The sequence below is a fragment of the Tachysurus vachellii genome, chromosome 7 (genome assembly GCF_030014155.1).
Source record: "Tachysurus vachellii isolate PV-2020 chromosome 7, HZAU_Pvac_v1, whole genome shotgun sequence".
In the NCBI taxonomy this organism is placed as follows: domain Eukaryota; kingdom Metazoa; phylum Chordata; class Actinopteri; order Siluriformes; family Bagridae; genus Tachysurus; species Tachysurus vachellii.
In genome coordinates this window covers 25,106,062-25,111,587 of record NC_083466.1, presented here as the reverse complement: position 1 = coordinate 25,111,587, position 5,526 = coordinate 25,106,062, and positions in this window count along the sequence as shown.

The window sequence follows — 5,526 nt, the reverse complement described above, 5'->3', positions numbered from 1 at the left end:
AAGCTGGAGGTCAACAGCAGGCCGGCCGTTTACCTGTGACCTGGGCTAGAGCGAGACAGCCAAACACAGACAGCAGAAAACACAGCTGGAGAAGAATAAACACCAGGGCAGAAAGGCGTGTAAACACAACAATACTCCACATCGAACACAGAAACACAAGGGATTAATTACACTGTCTAATTAAAGGGTGAACTGAACACAGGTGCCAATAATAAAGACACACCCGAGAGACAATCAGTGACAGAACATGAGTGGAGATAAGACATGAACCAAAACAAAAACCCGGAAGAGCTCACCGCAGCCACGTGGGCTGTTATACACACGGCACATGGAGCGTGGGGAAATTCCTGACAGGAACAAGTTGATTAATTAATTACAGGAAAAATTCTGTGGCTCAGTTACACTGTCAGGAGCATTTGTTTCTTTTACTGGCACAATCCTCTTAGAGTGAAGTGTCACTGCAGATCAACACAAAGATCTTCTCACTGATTATTTATTCATTTTATTATAATAAATCATTTCATTATGGCCGTGGTTTCTTCCAGAATGACTCCGCCCACATCTGCAGCTTTGGATGTTTGTTGAGGAAGAAAATATGTTTCTTGTCTATTTCTGTTTTTCTGATTGTCTACATTCTATTCTTTAATTATAGAATAAGCCGTAACAGGACTCATTTCAGGAGGCACGGTAGCTTAGTGGTTAGCACGTTCGCCTAGTTCGAATAAGCGGTAGAAAATGAATGAATGAATGAATGAATGACTCATTTCAGAAACCTAGAAATAGTTAAAGTGGCAGTCTGTAAGTTTTAGGCCCTCTGCTGCCTTAAAGGCAAACTGCAACTGCAATGAAGACATTTGCAATCCACCGTATATCTACCACCCCGAACAATCCCTTTCTGTGGAAGCTCACTTTGTGTACTGCATTTAAAAGAAAATTAAGTGTGGACATTGTGGACCTGTTTTCATTGTATTTCTGGGCTGGCAAAACAATACAGCAATGAGTCAGATTCAGTGATTTCTTTGCTTCCAAAAAAAAAAAAAAAAACAACAAAAACAAACCACATTCATTCATTCATTCATTCATTCATTCATTCATTTATTTATTTATTTATTCATTCATTTATTTAATTTTTTTAAATACAAACTACACTTTTAAGGTTAGGATACATGGCAGGGTTTATGTTTGAAGTAAGCCTTCATTCATATGAAATCCAGAGAAATCCTGTTTTTAACGTGCATTTCCATACATTTTTAATGTGAGTTCGAGTTGTTTCACATTCTTGAAAAATGGACTCAGAGCTCATGTATCTTTTCTTCTTTAGTCTTAACTATAATGCTAATTCTTAACATTTTACAGCTAAAAAAAAATAAATAAAATAAAGTGGGGGGGGGGGGAACAAAGTATAAGGAGATGCATAAAAAACCCAGAGGCTTATAAAAAAGATTATAATAGTAAAGCTAATAATAATAATAATAATAATAATAATAATAATAATAATAATAATTATTATTATTATTATTATTATAATAAGCAGCTCAATGGCAAAGTTTGAATTTAAACAAACACAATAAATAAATAAATAAATAAATAAATAAATAAATAAATAAAAAGGTAATTGATTTGGTGATAATTGGAAAAAAGTATTTTTCTATCAACCAACCAATTTTAAACTTTTGAGACATTTTAATTGAATAAATTCAATTCTCTCCTTGTATCTTTAGGGGAATAAAACACACTAACTCACAGAACATTCCCACATATTATAATCTCTATGCAATACGTCTGATGCTGTTAATATTGATGTTACAAACTCTGAATAGAGCTGAAAAGTGGAGCAACGACGCCCAGCTGGTAGCAGTATAGAGAGATAGTGATGTGTGTTGTTGTTTGCATTGTAGACTGTTGTTGTGTGCTGTGGAGTGTTGTGTGTTGTTGTGAATTGTGGAGTGTTGTTGTGTGTTGTGGTGTGTTTGTGTTCTGTGGTGTGTTGTGGAGTGTTGTGTGTTGTGTGAATTGTGGAGTGTTGTTGTGTGTTCCGGTGTGTTGTGGTGTGTTTGTGTGTTGTAGTGTGTTGTGGAATCTTGTGAGTTGTGTTCATTATGGATTGCTGTTGTTTGTTGTGTTGCTGTATGTGTACAGTATACTGAGCTTTTGCAGCAGGTAAGCTTTGTGTGCGTGTGTGTGTGTGTATGTGCAATATAGGAGACAGCTCTTGGTCCTGCCTGTGGATGGAGACGAGGAGACGCAGTTCTGCTCTGCTGATTCACCTGGACATTGATGGACAGCTTCCAGAAAGAAGTCTTGAGCTCACCCCATACCTCCTCCTCCTCCTCCGTCCTCTCAGACTGGACACTTCCAAAATGTGTGTGTGTGTGTGTGTGTGTGTGTGTGTGCTGCTTTGCGCATGACTAGCCAGATCAGGGTTCATCAGCCGTGTGGAAAGAGGACTGAAATAATTACAATCACACATATCTTTTCTTTCTTTTCTTTTCCCCTCTCATATACTTAATGCATAAAAAAAGTTTGTCAGGGAGAAATAAAGTTAAGAAATTTATCAAGCAGATGCTCTATGATAACTTTTTAAGAAGTGTTATTGCTGATATGGTGAAGTGATCTGTGAGAAGATTTAAGTATTCTCTTTAACATTTATGGTAGGAGTCTCCAGTGTTAACTCTGAAATGTCCCATTTTTTAACGAATAAAGCTTGTACTCATTTGCTGTATTGTAAGACGTCATGAAACACTTGCTTGATTGCTAGTTACAGTAGTGTTTTCTGTTACTGTGGCACTTTTAGAGAGTTAAATCCACATTGCGGTGTTAAACGTGTACAGCATGTAATGATGTAATGAGAAAGCTTCCTAACAAACAGGTGGGACTGATAGCTTAGTGGTTAGTGGTTAAGTTGTGGCTTAGTGATTGATTCAATCCATTTTTTTTATTTTGTATAGTACAGAAAATTCAATATTAATATTAGACTTATATTTAAACGTGTTTGTATTTATCCCTAATGAACAAGCCTGAAGTGACTGAGGTGACTGTGGTGAGGAAAAACTCCCTTAGATGGAAGAGGAAGAAACCTTGAGAGGAACCAGACTCAAAAGGGAACCTCATCCTCATTTGGGTGACACTGGAGGGTGTGATTATAAACTGTTACTGTATAAACACCAGAGAGTGTTCTCTCGCTCACTCATTTTCTACCGCTTATCCGAACTACCTCGGGTCACGGGGAGCCTGTGCCTATCTCAGGCGTCATCGGGCATCAAGGCAGGATACACCCTGGACACCACACACACACTCTCATTCACTCACGCAATCACACACTACGGACAATTTTCCAGAGATGCCAATCAACCTACCATGCATGTCTTTGGACCGGGGGAGGAAACCGGAGTACCCGGAGGAAACCCCCGAGGCACGGGGAGAACATGCAAACTCCACACACACAAGGCGGAGGCGGGAATCGAACCCCCAACCCTGGAGGTGTGAGGCGAACGTGCTAACCACTAAGCCACCGTGCCCCCCACCAGAGAGTGTTATTATGAATAATGTTCTTTCTAGATTCTGATAATTGTATATTGATCTTTATGAAGCAGAATCTAACAGATCTTAAGGTGTTGCTTAGAGTTTAAGGTGTTAATTACTGACCAGAAGGTCCCAGGTCCACTAAGCATCCACTGCTGGGTCCTTATGCAAAGCCCTTTACCCTTAATTAGTCAGTTGTTTAAAATGACATTAAAAATGTAAGTCGCTCTGAATAAAGGCATCTACCAAATGCTGTAAATATTAACAGACATGAAATCTGACAGTAAACAACAGAGTTTTAGGTTAATTGTATCCTTAGTCTGTAGCCTTGTGAACGATTCTTGATGTATTCATTGATGGGGAATAAATGTAAATGTAAACAGCACTTCAGCCTCATCTCACATGTTTTGTACATTCACAGAAACCTCATGTGTTGTTAAAACAGTAGTTTGAACATTTTAGAATATAAAAATAATAAACACAGCAATTGGAGCGAAGAGGAGACAGTAGAAACAACTGAATATTTATAGAACTGGCTGAAAAGGCAGCAGCTAGTTTAATACGTCATTTTCCATTCTGTAATTCAGACACATTCTGTACTGTTACTACACGTAACATCGTCACGTTATCTTCCACCGATACTACATCTAATCATATTCCATTACTACTACTTATTATTTCTATTCATTACATTTTTCACTTCTATATTTTAGTTTAATTAATTATATGCGCCATCTAAAGAGGAATTTTTCAGGTTTTCATTTCACTGCCACTGTATACTGTATATAAATTGCGAAACCTGGATATCAGCGAATGCCTGATCAACGACACAACAAAATTAACTAGGCAAAAAAATAGATTAGAAAGCTGTGAAAGATAACAACAGTAGTTTGTAACTCAGACCTGCCCTTATCATGTTACTGTATCTCACTGATGTACAGTATAAGCATGAATCGAATCATTATTTAAAGCCATCACGTGTTGTATTTATCCAATCATGATTGTTAATGGCATGAATATGCAAATAAGAAGAAGGTTAAGGCGGGGTTTAGGATTGTACTGCATTGAAAAAGTCAGAATATGAAGATACAGGATTAATTGTTAACCCCGGGAAAAGTATGAGCAGTCTGAAACAACGTCCGATAAGATAACCAAGGATTACGTTTCTCTGGGTTTAAAATGACCCAGGGGGAACTATTTTAGGTGAAAAGCCCTAAAGCGTTTTGTTCCTTTATGTAAAGTAGGTAAGATGTTAACAGTGACTGAGATCATGTCATTGACATACAGGTTTTTCAATTATATTTTTTCTATCAATGACACAGAGTTTTTTTTTTTTTTTATAAATGCATAGATTGAAAGCTGACTTTCCTCTGTATGTCCTCTAGGCCATGGACCTGTGGGAACTAAACAATCAACCCAAAAACACAAAGGATCTGCGTGATAATTAGGACAAAGCCCAGGTGAATTTCTGTCCTGAGCTGTTGCTGTTCTGGTGGTGTATTCACATCGGTGACGGCACACACACACAAACACACACCTGTCACCACTAATACACAATTCGTTCAGCTTTCACATAACACTCACCCTGGAAGTGAACTGCATAACGGTGCGATGTGTCTGATTTGTTTCAGACAACTGCAACCATCAGCTGGCGTGAACAGCAGGTGGACGACTGCGAAGGCAACACTAAATTATGTATTCCATTACGACGCTGCAGGGAAATTGATTTACAGCACTGAGCTGATGAATTCTCCAATCTGATTGGTCAGTTCTGCAGCTCTGACAGCTACGAGGGTCGTGTTAATGCACCTGTCATAATGCGCTATAACCATACAACAGACAAGCCATTTTTGAAGCAAACAAATAACATATAAGAGGAAAGAAATATTCCCGGAGCACATCCTTTTTTAGGAAAATAATGATGCTCTGAGTGATTACAGTAACTATGCGTCAAGACAAGACAGGTCATAGAACATAGTTGTTGATTATTCTACTACTTTACTG